Below are 15,945 nucleotides of genomic sequence, written 5' to 3' on the forward strand. Positions count from 1 at the left end.
ATATAAGGTCCCAGAGTTGACAGTCAACGTCAGAGCAAAAACCAAGCCACGAGGTCAAAGGAAATGTCTGTAGAGCTCCAAGACAGGATTGTGTCGAGGCACAAATCTGGGAAAGGGTACCAAAAAATGTCTGCAGCATTGAAGGTCCCCAAGAACACAGTGGCCTCCATCATTCTTAAATGGAAGATGTTTGGAAGCACCAAGACTCTTCCTAGTGCTGGCCGCGCGGTCAAACTGAGCAATTGGGGGAGAAGGGCCTTGGTCAGGGAGGTGACCAAGAACCCGATGGTCACTCTGATGGAGCTCCAGAGTTCCTCTGTGGAGATGGGAGAACCTTCCAGAAGGACAAACATCTCTGCAGCACTCCACCAATCAGGCCTCTATGGTAGAGTTTCCAAATGGAAGCCACTCCTCAGTAAAAGGCACATGACAGCCCGCTTGGAGTTTGCCAAAAGTCACCTAAAGGACTTTCAGACCTAGAAAACAAGATTATCTGGCCTGAATGCCAAGTGTCACGTCTGGAGGAAACCTGCCACCATCCCTACAGTGAAGCATGGTGCTGGCAGCATCATACTGTGTGGATGTTTTTCAGCGGCAGGGGCTTGTAGACTAGTCAGGATTGAGGGAAAGATGAGTGGGGCAAAGTACAGAGAGTTCCTTGATGAAAACCTGCTCCAGAACACTCAGGACCTCAGACTGGGGCGAAGGTTCACCTTCCAACAGGACATAGCCAGAGCCGGACTTGAACCCAATCAAACATCTCTGAAGATACCTGAAAATAGCTGTGCAGCGACGCTCCCCATCCAACCTGACAGATCTTGAGAGGATCTGCAGAGAAGAATGAGAGAATCTCCCCAAATACATTTGTACCAGGCTTGTAGCGTCATACCCAAGAAGACTCAGTGCTGTAATCACTGACAAATGTGCTTCAACATAGTACTGAGTAAATGTGATATTTGCTTTGTCATTATTGGATATTGTGTGTTGATTGATGAGGGAAAAAACTATTTAATACATTTTAGTATAAGGCTGTAAGTTAACAATGTGGGAAAAGTAAAAGGGTCTGAATTACCTTCCGAATGTACTGTATGACATTTAAGGTAAAAGTTTATCCCATCATCTTACAGACTGCAGAAAGTACAACATTAACCAAATAAACCATGCATTTATTGATCAACAAACTGTAAGTGGCTTCAGTTTATGAGAAGCATGTTGGGAAGTTCGAGATGATGGTGCTAATAACAATCGGACACGTACCATGATAATGACCTAATGATAATGAATTCTTGACCTCAAAGTCTAAATCATGAGCTCCAACAGGACAGCCTAACAAAGTTAAAGGGATCCATACCAAGTGCTGAAAGTCTGCTTCGGGCTTATAGCGCTTCTTAATCTCCACATTGACCTGGTTGCAACATTTTTTTCAGTTTAACCTCCAGGGCAGCCTGGGCTATGTCTGACTTCACCATCAGCTCCTTGTGTCTCTTCAGCTCCAGCTCTGCAGGTAGCCATTTCCTCTTGGTGGCATCATAGTTTTTCACTACTTCAATGAATTCTGTCATGAAAAGAAAAGACCAAAGTGACAAGGCTTGTGTTAGACATCATTCTATGTTCCAAATGTGTATAATGATAGAACAAAAAAAGAGAATATGCCATGACATGAAATGTGTACATGCGAATTGCAAGATTTGACCATAACATCTCACAACCATTCACACATGAACATGTCTTTTGGTTTGACGCATTAGAATGGAATACGTCTTGAAATGTGTCTCAAGTGACAACATGTCTGAAGCCATACTGTGTACCATTCAACATTTTGTCTTGTCACATCTTTTTAGGGGCTGTAATGTTCTGAACTGAACAAAAGCTAAATGGCATAGTGGAGTAGTGTGCCAACATTTAAATCCTGTAGCCTACACACAAAAATTAATTTGACTGGGCATTCACTTATCTACAAGTCCCAGGATAATGTTGCATTCGTATCCAAGTGGGAGGTGGGAATTTACCAGTAGTGAAGTCGTAAATAATGCTTTGATATATTCAATTGCTTTGAACTCATTGCGAAACGCTGATTGGCCAACAAGCTGCAACGGCCAACAAACTAAAAGTACAGCTATCATGCTTGTAAACAAATTATTGTTATTGTCAAAAAATTAGGGGTTCAACAAGGGTCTTTCTAAGATCCTCAAAGTTTTTTGAAGAAGCTTAGGGTTCTCTAGTACTGAAAATAGCCCCCAAAAGGTTCTTCCAAGAACCCCATAGGAGGTGGGGTTCATCATAATGAACACTGACAACTAAAGTATTGTGCTATTGTTGTGTGTATTATTATTATTATTAATAATAATATGAGGTAAACTCCCAGCAGAGCCCCATGTCCAATATATGTTGTTCTCCTTATCCTTAGCCAGAATGATTTTGCAGTGCATGGTGATCGAACAGGTTTCCTGTTATACTCATCAGAGGTGTAGAGAGGATGGAAAAATTGTAATTATACAGATGACTAACAAAACAATAATAGCATTATTATTATTATTAATAATAATAATAGGGGAGGGGGGTTGTTCAAAAATTAACGCCAAAATGTTATTCAAAAGGTTCTTCGAGGATTCATTTAAAGGGGTTCTTTGAGGAACTTATAGGGGTTCCCCCACAGTTTCAATTTGAAGAACCCCTATAGGATACTCCAGGAACCTTTTATTTTTAGAGTTCATATTAATAGATTGCTTTTGATAAATAATGTTTTGCTGTTGCATCTAACTGCCGAAAATGCTTTTATCAAGGTAATTTCCTTGGTAGGTGACGTCAGAGGTCAGCATGTGGGAGAAATATGAGCTCAGGATGATAGACAAGTTTTCTCACTAGTTCCTACCAGTTGGAGGGCCGTTCAAAGTTCCTTTTCCCAGTCCTATATGTGGTAAATTCCCCACTTCCCACTTGGTTGCAAACGCAGCATTAGCTTATGGAAAGTTAAACATCAGGGGTGTATTCACTAGGAACCAAACAGAAGCAATCAGAACTAAATGAGGGGCCTACCTGAATGTGTCCAATAGAAACGCTTGTTCTCACTGATGATAGAAAAGAATGCATCTAAGTAAATTAATTCTCAATTCAGAGAAGCATAGGGCAATGGCCTAAAAACAAACAATAGTTCTACATCCTACCTTTTAGGTAGGAAGCACGCTGTCAAATGAGCATGCTTTAGGGCAGTGGTTCCCAACCAAGGGTACTAGGACCCCTGGGGGTACTTGGCCTATCTACAGAGGATACTTGAGAAGACTCATGAGACCATAGACCTACTGGTAAAATACACATGGGGGGAAATTTAGCAATACTCTGTGCAAAATTCAGTCGGTGGTACATTAACCAAAAAAAGGTTGGGAACCTCTGCTTTAGCAAACCAATAAGAGGGTACAATTAATCTTGCCTGGGTGCCTTTGTAGGCGTGTTTTGCACAGCTCTGTCCAAGTTGGCTCAAAACAATCGTTACGTAATAAAGAATGTGTGGTAATTAATAGGATTCTGTTTTTTACCATGCAAAAGTGCTTGCTTTTGACAAAAACACTTCATATGTCTTTCCAATGAAAACTGGTTAGAAAATTCAAACATTTTTATTTATTTATAGAATATATATGTTTTATGTTTCTGGCCCGTCCCTATGCCCATCCCTAACACTGGGATAATCCAAAATGCACCTGAACAAGTAGGTTATTTCATGAATGAACATTAATATTGTATTATACAACAGGTGGTTTGGAATTCCCATTGTTAGAGCCTCTCTTGCCCATGATATATGAGACAACATACACATGACCACCTTCTTATAAAGTGACATCTTTACATCGTTACCTAGCAACACACTATCACAACTACTTTTACAACTACCATTCTTAGCACCTGTAATTCGTCATGGATGATTTTAAAGTGACTTTTGATTTGTTTTATCCACTAACGTTTAAAGAATGGTGCCAACAAGAAGAGGAGGATATTGAAGATATTAAACAAGAAGAGAACGTGGACCAGCAACCTGAGCCCAGCGTTAATGTTATACATGCAGAAAGCAGTGTTAGTGAATGTAGCATCACGTTTTGTTGAAAAATTGATAATTTGAGAAACAATCTAGATGTTTTATGCTGGTAACCGTTGTATGAAAGCATTAATACATAAGAGGCCATGTGCTATGACTTTAAAAAAAAAATCATGGCTGTGTGTTCCACACCACTCGGTTCGCTTCCTGGTTATGACCGCATCACATCCATGATAAACATGTCATAACTGCTTAAATAATCAATAGCCTACTTTTCACTTGTTTCCAATATCGATGGCTAACAAATAAAACACTTCCACAAATGTGGATATAATATCACATTAACATTTGACGAATAAATATTAGGAATTCACCACTCAACATACAACGTTATAACTACAAAGCGCACGCCCTTGCTGCTGGATATTATCGAAGTGACCATAAATATGCTTGTAGTTAAAACGCTGCAACAAACATTTACGAACGGTTGGTGCCGGAAAACTCTTTCCCAGTGCGTAGGTTTCCACTAAATAACCCAGCCACAAAGTCAAACTTCATGAAAACCAACATTTTATTTTTGGTCTTAATTTAAGGTTAGCAGTGGGGTTATGGTTAGGTTTAAAATCACATTTTAAGAGAAATTGTAGAAATATGCGGGGTTTATGACTGACTGTGGTAACTAGTGACGTCCAAGTGGGTATCTAGCCCAAAGGCCGGCAGATGGCGAGATTGAATCATGTAAAATGGCACGACTCAATATCGCCACCTGCCGGCTTTTGGGCTAGTGCGTATTGTCAAATGGAACCATTATCCCAAAAGACTCAATCTATGACGATATCCTCCAATTTAAAAAAAAGAAAAGTTACTTTTTTTGTTGGGTATTCACATTCGTTTTTATTTGTAGTCATTGACCCCGTGTTCCTCATGTTGCCACGTGTAGCTGGAAAACAGTATTTATTGCAATGGCTAGCTAGCCTATGATTTTAATAACCTGTATTTTTCAATGTGTTGTCGTGGTACTTGGCATTTCAGGGAAAACCCACCAGTTATTACCAGACCCAGAACTGTCAGCTCGCATTGTACCACGAGGTCTGGAAGCTAGGCCAGTCAGTCAGCTCTGCGTTAACAGTAGGATATTTATTAGCCTACAAAGCACTTCTTATGGAGATGAACAAACATCTATTGCAGTATTTAATAGCCTTGTTGGGATTGAAACGTTAACTTCGCAAACATCTTACTCTTCCCGCCACCAAATCAGGTAAGGGTAAATTAAATATGCAGGCTACGTTGTTTTTGTTTACTATATGAATTATGTTATAATGTGCATTATTGCAGTGCAATAAAATATGGGGTCCAGTGTTCAATTATGTAGGTTGGCTGTAAACCTGTAAACCTACTCAGTAGGCCTAGTCTAAGGTTAATTTTGTGAGGTTTTTAGTCCTTTCTTCCATATCCATAGTACTGGCAGTAAATTTCCAGATACAGAGGGGTCACACCAGCCTAGCAGTCTATTCCTGAATTGTAAATTGGCCTAATGCAGGGCTATAATTCCTTTGGTGGATGTTCTCATGAGCAGATGTTAATGTATGCTGCTTTAATGCATGCACACCATCATTCTTAAGAAGGAATGCCATTAGTTTGATTGCAGAATGTAATGCTGTCACTTATTTATAGTAGATGGTAGTGTTATTATTTGCATCATTTCCATAAGAACATCATTTTGCACACTCTCTACATTTTAAGATTAAACCATCGTAGGAACTTGGTGTCCTCAGAGATGTATTTTTCTTCTTTGCTGGCAGCAGCTGTCAGACAGCCCCTATATGATAAGTGTTATATTGATGCCGTGTCAAACTATAGTTATCTTCACTAACAAATCTCAGCTACCCTGCTCTGATTGAGCACAAGGGGTATGTTCAAAATCCCTTAATGTTTTTCAACAAGAAGCAACGCTTTTGAGGTTCTACACCTTGGCGCCTGGATAACACGTTTAGCAAAGTGACCATGATATTTTCCCTATAACCTGACTGTTCATACACCTACATCTCCTGCAGAAAAATATGAAATGTTTCCGTCTACGTCACCCTAAAAAACATGTTGTATAAGCCTTGTGATAAAGGCAAACTGGGAGAGCCTTATTGTTTTAAGACTTTGAAATAGTTGCAAACCCCAGACAAATGTATAACATTATACTGTACTATTTTGATAAATTGGAACTGGGATAGACTGTTGTTGACCCAGTTAGGCTACTTCTATAGCCTTTGTATTGATTGCATGAAATATCTTGGGTGATGACATAATAGTCATTGACCGTGCATTTTACAGGCTATAAAATAATTTTCTACATTGTTTCTTGATTCTCAACATTGGCATACAAAACCAAATCAAACCAATCTGATGTTTCAATCTCTAGAAAGTTGCCAGAGCAGGACTTATTGTTTGATTAATAATGCAGCCTTAATTGTGCTCTTTTTGTTTGATCATTTCCCTCAGATGGCGTTTGCATAGCTCCATACATGTGCATACTGTTCCTGTAGCTCCATACATGTGTATATTGATCCTGTAGCTCCATACATGTGCATTCTGATCCTGTAGCTTCATACATGTGCATACTGTAGCTCCATACATGTGTATATTGATCCTGTAGTTCCATACATGTGCATACTGATCCTGTAGTTCCATACATGATCCCTGTAGCCTCTTCAGCTCCATACATGTGCATACTGATCCTGATCCATACATGTGCATAGCCTCTCCATTTATACTGATCCTGTAGCATACTGTGCATCCTGTAGCTTCATACATGTGCATACTGATCCTGTAGCTCCATACATGTGCATACTGATTCTATAGCTCCATTTATGTGCATACTGATCCTGTAGCTTCATACATGTGCATACGGATCCTGTAGCTTCATACATGTGCATACTGATCCTGTAGCTCCATACATGTGCATACTGATTCTGTAGCTCCATTTATGTGCATACTGATCCTGTAGCGCCGAGGCGATGTGGGATATTGTTTTTCCCCCAGTAGAGGACACTGTGGTAGGCCTATTCATTCTAGGGATGTCAGTACCTTGTTTTAGTGTGTGGTTGTGTGGTCTCAGTGATTAGGACAATGTTTGTGCAAACCTTTTGTCGTGTTTGTTTGACGTTACACGACTCGCAATAAAAAATGACCTGTTTGCTGGTATCAAAGGCTTTTTCCCCCCTCATTTTTGGAATTACTCTATTACACAAACTGTAGTTAGCGGGCTCTGATTCAGTTAAATTTAGAGCCCCAAATTCTGATGTGATATGAGACCCTTGAGTATAAGTCAGATCTCAAGCCTCCCTGTTTGGTTAGTTCTAAATTTGAGATACAGGTGTGCCTTCAGCATTTGTTCATTTTGAGCTAATCTCAGACATTGTTTGAACACTTTATTAGTTTGAACAGAATGTTTTGCCAGGGTCTTAATATCCTGTTTATATTGATTTTGGAATATTGACTTTAAGTCAATAACACCATTTATTAGACGGATTAGAAAGCCTCTTTGAGACATTTGTAGAGATTTTACCTAGGAATTAAAGTTTACCACCAGCTAGGTTTCCATCCAATTGGCGACAGATTTTCACGAGAATATTCTAAAGTCTGCATCGAAAAATATGTGCATTTTCCGACCAGATGTGTTGACTTTTAATGTTGAAAGACAGTGACCCAGTTCTACGTATTTTATTGGTTTGTGACTCACTGACACCGCCCCCGGTTAGAGGGGAATAAAGGAGCCCAAGAGTTAACACACACAGGAACTTTAATCACACACAGAAGATGAACATGGGTATGTTTTCTGTGTCCACGCATCCCATGCACATATATACACCCATACTCACAGACTGGAATAACACCGTACCTGGCAATATTTACTCCCTTGGAGAGTGTGGGGCAGGCTGGCTAGCCAATCAGGACCTGGAGAGACTGCATGGCTAGAGCGTGCACAGGGGTGAGACACATGGCCATTGTCCGATTGGCTGAAGCCATGAGCTGCAGGAGATATCGATCTCTTACATGAGGGGGAGATTTTTATTTATTTATTTTATTTAACCTTTATTTAACTAGGCAAGTCAGTTAAGAACAAATTCTTATTTTCAATGAAAGGGTGAGGATGGGTGAGAGTCAGACAGCATGACTCCAGAAAGCAAATAAACAAATGCTCACACAAACAGTGACATAGTGTCCATTAGCGCTCTCGGCAGGGGGATTGTGTATCCATTGCATTTTCAACTCTTAAGGATGGTTTTGTCACAAACTGTTGCGATAAATGGCATACTTGCCCAATCTGGTTTTGGCGCATGCTCTGTAGACAAGTTTGCTGATACAGTGGACAGGCTTGGTTATATGATGGATAAAACCAAGATCCTCTTTTTTAATAAAAGAAAAGTAAATAATCCCAAGCATGGATCATGTCCCCAGCATCATTCAAATGATAGCCAACCTTCTATCTATTGGACATTTGGTTGAAGCTTATCATCTTGCACTTAAACACAACTTATTCTATCTGACTAAGAACTCGACATGCTTTTCCATGTCGTGGTGATAGTAGGCTACAACATCTCGTGACTCCCAAGTTTACTGCATTATTATGTTCTTTCTATCATTATTTGCTCATAAATGAGTTTCCACTGTCGCATAATCTACTTCACCAACAAACTAAATATACCTCCTTGTCTAACTTATTTTGTTTTGTCGACATTAGGAAGTTCTAACGACAACTTTTATCTGCATGAAATGTTTGGATGGAAACCTGGTTACTGTAACACTTACAAAATAATAAGGATTGGCTAGTCTCCCTCATAACACTAATGTACCAATCATTTTAAAATAAGAAAAGTACATTGGTGAGAACTAATGGAAAAACACTTTATTGATATGGCCTATGCCTAGCAAAAGTGCATTTGTAAATGTTTTTGAATATTCAACACAAGGCTGAGTAGATTTTTATGAACATTTTCGAAAAGGTACTGTATAAGATGTACATTTTTACTTTCTGTGATGCAAATAGGAACGCTACATCTGGGAGAAAGATAATGTTGGCCTAATCTTGTAGGTGAGCCCCCACTCGCACTCCGACATTGCCAACCCATTCTAGCTGTCTATTTGAACGAGCATAGACGAGAGGTATTTTAATGAATCCTTTGTATAAAGCAATTTCTCATTTCTTTCTCTTTTACCCACCACTATTTCTCTATCTTTGCTTCCTCTCTCACACACTTCTATTCTCTTTGTGCCCCTCTATCTCTCCACCCGTTGCATATAATTCCAGTGTGATTTTTAGAAATGGAGTGATTCTCTCTCTAAATGAAATGCTCTCCCCGTGCCCTGTTGATAAAAATGTTATTCTGATCGGGGGTGTTGTGTTGAATGCAAAATCTTATTATCCGGAGTGTATTCCTATTTGCATTGTTTTGAAAACCCTTAAAATAATCAGTTGGCGATAAGACATTCGATTCATTTGGTACGTTCATTTGGAGAAAACATGCATTCATTTATGAAAGCCATCATTTGTGGTTTAAATTGACATTGCAAATGATTGTCCTCGGATTAACACACGTTATTGCTGTTAATGTTTGTAGAGAAAATAGTTTTTGCTCCATCATAAGCATACCATTTAAAGCTCTTACGGGATTTTGTTTTCTATTATATTATGAGTTCCACCATTGTTGATTGGTTTCTTTCAAATTGAGGAATTGGACTTCAGGGAGATGCTATAAGTAAGTATAATAAACTATTCACAGGTTAAACTTACTTGAAATTACCACAAGATATAGCCCTGTGTTAAGCAACCATGTTTACAGTCTTTTGGTAGTCACATGTTCACATGCATATTTTAAAGATGATTTTAGTAATGAGGCTCCATTTGGGCAGCTTCTGTTTCTCGCCTCAGTGATTAAACAGTCTTGACCACCTCCTTTCTCACGCTGGGTCCTCATAATTTATTTAAACTGTTGTCCCATCCAGTCTAAAGCACACAGTCTAAATAAAAGGAAGAACATGGCCCTAAGAGAGTCTAGTGTTATGAAGCATTCAGGGTGGACATTAACACAATCTCAACCATCTGTAATCAAATTATACCTTCAGTATATACATTTCTGCTATATTGTTTGTCTCAGCCAGTAGCTATCAGTGGCAATGCACTTCAATAAACAAGAGTATTTTGTAAAAATGTATGGTTAGGCAAGACGACTGATGCAAGCTGAGGAGTGTTCGGCTGAGATATTTAGGCCTATGTCTTAAAGCAGTGGTTCCCAAACGTTTTATATTCCTGTACCCCATCAAACTTTCAACCTCCAGCTGCGTACCCTTTCTAGCACCAGGGTCAGCGCACTCTCAAATGTTGTTTTTTTGCCATCATTGTAAGCCTGCTACACACACACTATACATTTATTAAACATAAGAATGAGTGTGAGTTTTTGTCACAACCTGGCTCGTGGGAAGTGACAAAGAGCTCTTATAGGACCAGGGCACAAATAATAATATAATGAGAATCAATAATTTTGCTCTTTATTTAACCATCTTACATATAAAACCTTATTTGTTCATTTGAAAATGGTGAATAACTCACCACAGGTTAATGAGAAGGTTGTGCTTGAAAGGATGAACGTAACTCTGCAATGTTGCGTTGTATTGGAGAGAGTCTCAGTCTTAAATAATTTTCCACACACAGTCTGTGCCTGCATTTAGTTTCCATGCTAGTGAGGGCCGAGAATCCACTTTCACATAGGTACGTGGTTGCAAAGGGCATCAGTGTCTTAACAGCGCGATTTGCCAAGGAAGCATACTCTGAGCGCAGGCCAATCCAGAAATTTGACAGTGGGCTTCTGATTAAATTCCATTTCTACAAAACCGCTTGTTGCAATTTCGATGAGGCTCTCTTGTTCAAATATCGGTAAGTGGACTAGAGGCAGGGCATGAAAGGGATAACGAATGCAGTTGTTTGTTGTCATTCGTTTCGGGAAAGTACCTGCATAATTAAGCTCGTCTCTCAATTAAAAAAAGAAAACGTGTCAATACTAAGCCCCTTGATAACCAGTGCACTTCTGTATGTTGTAAAAGTGTTACATGGCCGTTGCCCATATCATTGCATATCGCAGAAGATACACGAGAGTTCAGGGGCCTTGCTTTAACAAAGTTAACCATTTTCACTGTAGTGTCCAAAGCATCTTTCAAGGTGTCAGGCATTCCCTTGGCAGCAAGAGCCTCTTGGTGAATGCAGCTACGTTTGGCTACATACGGACCGTTAGTGGAATTCCCGCAAGAGAGTAATGGTTAATGTGTTTGGATGTTAATTATTTGACTAAGCTACCTGTATTTGACATTGTGTTATTTCGCTGAATACTGGATGGTTTAATTTTATTTTTGGCAGTGAAACGACGCTACTCAGGCGAGAAAAAAACCTCACCCAAATATATAGCCCTGTTGGAAAATATAAATGGACTGTTTGAAAATGGGAAGAAATTATTATTATTATATACATGTATAGAAGAAAAAAAAGTGAATCACATTTTTATTTGGCGTACCCCCGACGGCATTGCACGTACCCCAGTTTTGGAATACCTGTCTTAAAAGGGTTTGTTCGGGACGTTGTCTGTGAAGCCCTTTGTCTACTTCGCTACAGTCGGATGAACTTGTGGATACCATTTTTATGTCTGCGTGCAGTTTGAAGGAAGTTGCCAATTATTGTAAGCGCAATTGTTAACTAGCGTCAGTTCAAAGACTAGATTTCTAGCTGTTCCTTTAGTCTTCGTCATTGTGCTAATGCTAGTTAGCATTGGTTTGCGAAACTACCTCTAACTTCATTCATGCTGGACACAGACATACAAATGGTATCAAGTTCATCTGACTCTGGGGAAGGGCTTCATTGCCAAAATCACAAACTATTCCTTTATGTAAGGATGTTATCCAAAAATAATTGAGCAAAGACACTGGGGTCTTGGGCATGGGTATTAACCCTAAATGATTTGGCCATTGGAAAAAGTTGCTTTTAGGTGGTCGATTCTGAAGTTTTCTGCTTAAAAGCCTTGCCTGCTTCTGTCAATCTTGAGTGGTGGCCATTCCAGTGTCGACATCAAATCCCTCAAATGGAATGATACCATTTGCTAAGTACACCACTCTGCTAAGTACAGAACTTTAATTTAGTGGTGTACTTTGCTTAAAGGGTAGTAGTAGTTCTGAAAGTAGCGCTCACAAGCCTAAAGTGGTCCCTGAAAATTGTGTACTAAGTCATACATGTGTGGCATGTCATTTCTCTCTCTCGCTCTCTGCTGTGGGTGCATCGTGTTCATCTTTCTAGCTGTCAATCATATGGCGAGGGACTGAAGCTCATTGGTTGAACTTGAATTGCTAGGGGCTGGCCCACGTGGGGGGGGGGGGGGGGGAATGGTGCAGCACAGCTTCTACAAAAACGGTTGCTTTCAAACTAGCGATTTTGTGGCAAATTGAGGTAACAGTAATTCCGCTCATAGATTATGCATGTATGAACTACACATTAACACAACCAGCCTAAAGCGGAAGATAAAGAAAATAAACTTAGTAGTCGCCAAAATTCCAGAGCATGTCTAACACTGCTGGACCTTTGAGCGTTGATTTTAGTGTGTAGTATTTATCTGTGGTGCTTTTATGAAGGCAGTGTGTGTAATAAACAAGGGATGCATGGCACCCCCAAATCTTCTGGGAGCCATTATCAGCATCGCTGATGCAGGAAATAGATTGCATGTGAAATATAATACCCTTGAATAATTAATTCAATGGGTTTTAAATGAACCGACTGCACCCAGGGGAGGTGGAGCAGGTAAGTTTACAAGTGCCGTTTTAAAAAGCTGTCTGAGACTTGGGGATGGTCGATAAGAAGGCAAAGGAGAGAGATTAAAGCATATCTTAAGTGTAGAAGGCACGCAAAACATTGGTTTGTTGACAGTGAACTCGGACGAAAACAAGAGTGTTTGATTTGAGTATGTTCAGCATACAGCATTTCAGTCCGCTGCAGTGGTCAGGTGGTAAAATTAAGTGATGACCAGTCAGTTTACGAATGACATTTGGGAATGACATGTTTCAGACAGACCTGGGTTCAAATACTATTCCAAATATTTTATCTGCGGTTGATTGAGCTTGCCTGGCTTAATAGAACCCTGCCCATCTGGCACTCCAGGCAGACTCTGCAAACACTTAAGTATTTGAAAGATTTCAAGTAGTATTTAAACCCAGGTCTGGACTCAAAACACTGAATGGCATATTGATTGTTCAAACAGTTGTTGAGGTGTGTTTCTGTGTTAGTTGGGCCAATAAAAGCTGCCTATTCACTAGTCTGTGGCTAAGCAATGCATAAACTAATGGGCTTTGTATAGATGGAAAGTGTGTTGACAGAGGACGTTCTGTGTAATGCTTTAATGTATTCTAAAGAATCTTGAAAATGTCAACTTTGAACACAAACCATGTCTCGTCTTGTACTCTACCCATTTCAAATGGTTTCCTCCACTGGCTGGTTCCAGTGAGTAAAATATGTCTATGTACAAATGTCTCTATATTAACTTTTGGTTGCCATTCCTGTTTTAGGTATTTGTGACCCGTTTCAGGAAACTAGGTGTATGTCGCGGGTCACTACTTCACAGGAGGGCCATTTCAACGTAAACGTAAAAAAAAAAAATCTAAATGCGTTTTTTGGCAGAAATGCCTTCTCGAACATGTGAAGTTTCATGTGCCTTAACCTGTTAGTCCTATAGGGGCAGTATTTCATTTTTGGATAAAAAGACGTGCCCGTTTTAAGCGCAATATTTTGTCACGAAAAGATGCTCGAATATGCTTGGAATTGATAGCTTTGGAAAGAAGACAGTCTTACGTTTCCAGAAATGCAAAGATTTTCACTGTGAGTCCCTTAGAACAAATGTTTCGGGCAAAACCAAGATGTATGACCAACCAGGAAATGCACAGGATTTCTGAGGCTACGTTTTCCATGATCGCCTTATATGGCTGTGAATGCGACAGGAATAAACGGACTCTTTCTCTTGTTTCCCCAAGGTCTCTGCAGCATTGTGACGTATTTGTAGGCATATCATTGGAAGATTGACCATAAGAGACTACATTTACCAGGTGTCCCGCTAGGTGTCTGCGTGCCAATTGGTGCGCAAAAGTCAGGTCCCGGTATTTTTCCATTCAAATCTCAGAACAAACCAGGCTACAAGGACGGTGCTTTCAATGGAGAGAAATATGACAAACCACCTTCAGGATTGATTCAAACAACGTTTTCCATGTTTCAGTCGATATTATGGAGTTAATTCGGAAAAAAGTTCGACATGTAGGTGACTGAATTTTCGGTTAGTTTCGGTAGCCATATGCATAGTAACAAAAGGGAACGATGTGTCCTACACAAGAATCTTTCAGGAAAAACTGGACATCTGCTATGTAACTGAGAGTCTCCTCATTGAAACATCTGAAGTTCTTCAAAGGTAAATTATTTTATTTGATTCCTTGGCTGGTTTTTGTGAATATGTTGCGTGCTAAATGCTAATGCTAACGCTAAGCTAGCTATCACCACTCTTACACAAATTAGTGATTTTCTCTGGTTCTAAAGCATATTTTGAAAATCTGAGACGACAGGATTGTTAAGAAAAGGCTAAACTTGAGAACAGGCATATATATTTCGTTTCATTTGCGATTTAAAAAAATCGCTAACGTTGCATTATGCTAATGAGCTTGAGGCTGTAGTAACGATACCGCATGCGGGATGGTGCGGACTAAGAGGTTAATAACAAACTTGTATGCCATCTGTAAATACAAATAAAATAGTTAAATTACGGGCCTAGTTGGTTTAGCCTAAGAATAAGTCAGCAACCTTCCTGCTAGCCATGATTGGCTGAGATAATGAGTATGCTGGACATGCCGAGAGAGGAGTTTGGATTGGTCTGCCATATAGCACGCTTCTGTTTTATTTGAGCTGGTCAGTATGTCTAGGTAATCCTGTCTAACGCAGCTTTAAAAAAATGTATTGTGTATTAAAACTTCACAAATGTTGCGCTCCACTTTCTGAAAGACTGAGGTTTGAAATCAGTGGAATTTGAGTATGATAGCTTCTGGATTACATCTTCAAACTAAGGGCAACCATGGCATCTGACAGGAGACGCGTCCAACCATGAATGATGTATACGGGTAAAATAGCTACATTATCAGATATGACATGTTTCTAATTTTAACAGAAAGAGCCATTTACTTGGCTAGCTAAAGCCTAATATTAGCTAGCTAACATTTAACCTGGTTGGTTAGCTACCTGCAGATTCATGCAGGGTAGTATTGTCATGAGTTGTGATTATGGTTCATTGTTTACCTAGACGTTACGTGTATGACATTATTATTCGTATCTCAGAGCTATTTGCTTAGCTAGTGTAACGGATGTGAAACGGCTAGCTAGTTAGCGGTGGTTCGCGCTAAATAGCGTCAATCGGTGACGTCACTTGCTCTGTAGTGGTTCCCCTTGCTCTGTGGAGGGATGGGTTAACGATGCTTCGTGGGTGTCAGTTGTTGATGTGTGCAGAGGTTCCCTAGTTCGCGCCCGGGTATGGGCGAGGGGACGGTCTAAAGTTATACTGTTACACTAGCTATAGCCTAATGTTAGCTAGCTAACATTGAACCTGATTGGTTAACTACCTGCAGATTTATTCAGGGTAATAACGTCATGAGTTGTGATTATGGTTCATTGTTTACCTAGCTAACATTAGCTGGCTGGCTTGCTAGCTAACGTTACATGTATGACCTTATTATTCGTATCTCATAGCTATTTGCATGGCTAGCTACAGCTTAATGTTAGCTAGCTAACATTGAACCTGGTTGGTTAGCTACTTGCAGATTCATGCAGGGTAGTAACGTCATGAGTGATTATGGTTCATTGTTTA

The 15,945-nt window shown here is 39.8% G+C and overlaps 1 pseudogene; it reads right to left on the bottom strand.

The window, feature by feature from the left end:
• LOC135573362 (rac GTPase-activating protein 1-like) overlaps nt 1–15,945 on the bottom strand; it is a 73,423-nt pseudogene that overhangs the window by 8,477 nt on the left and 49,001 nt on the right.

The sequence above is a fragment of the Oncorhynchus nerka genome, linkage group LG1 (assembly GCF_034236695.1).
Source record: "Oncorhynchus nerka isolate Pitt River linkage group LG1, Oner_Uvic_2.0, whole genome shotgun sequence".
In the NCBI taxonomy this organism is placed as follows: Eukaryota; Metazoa; Chordata; class Actinopteri; order Salmoniformes; family Salmonidae; genus Oncorhynchus; species Oncorhynchus nerka.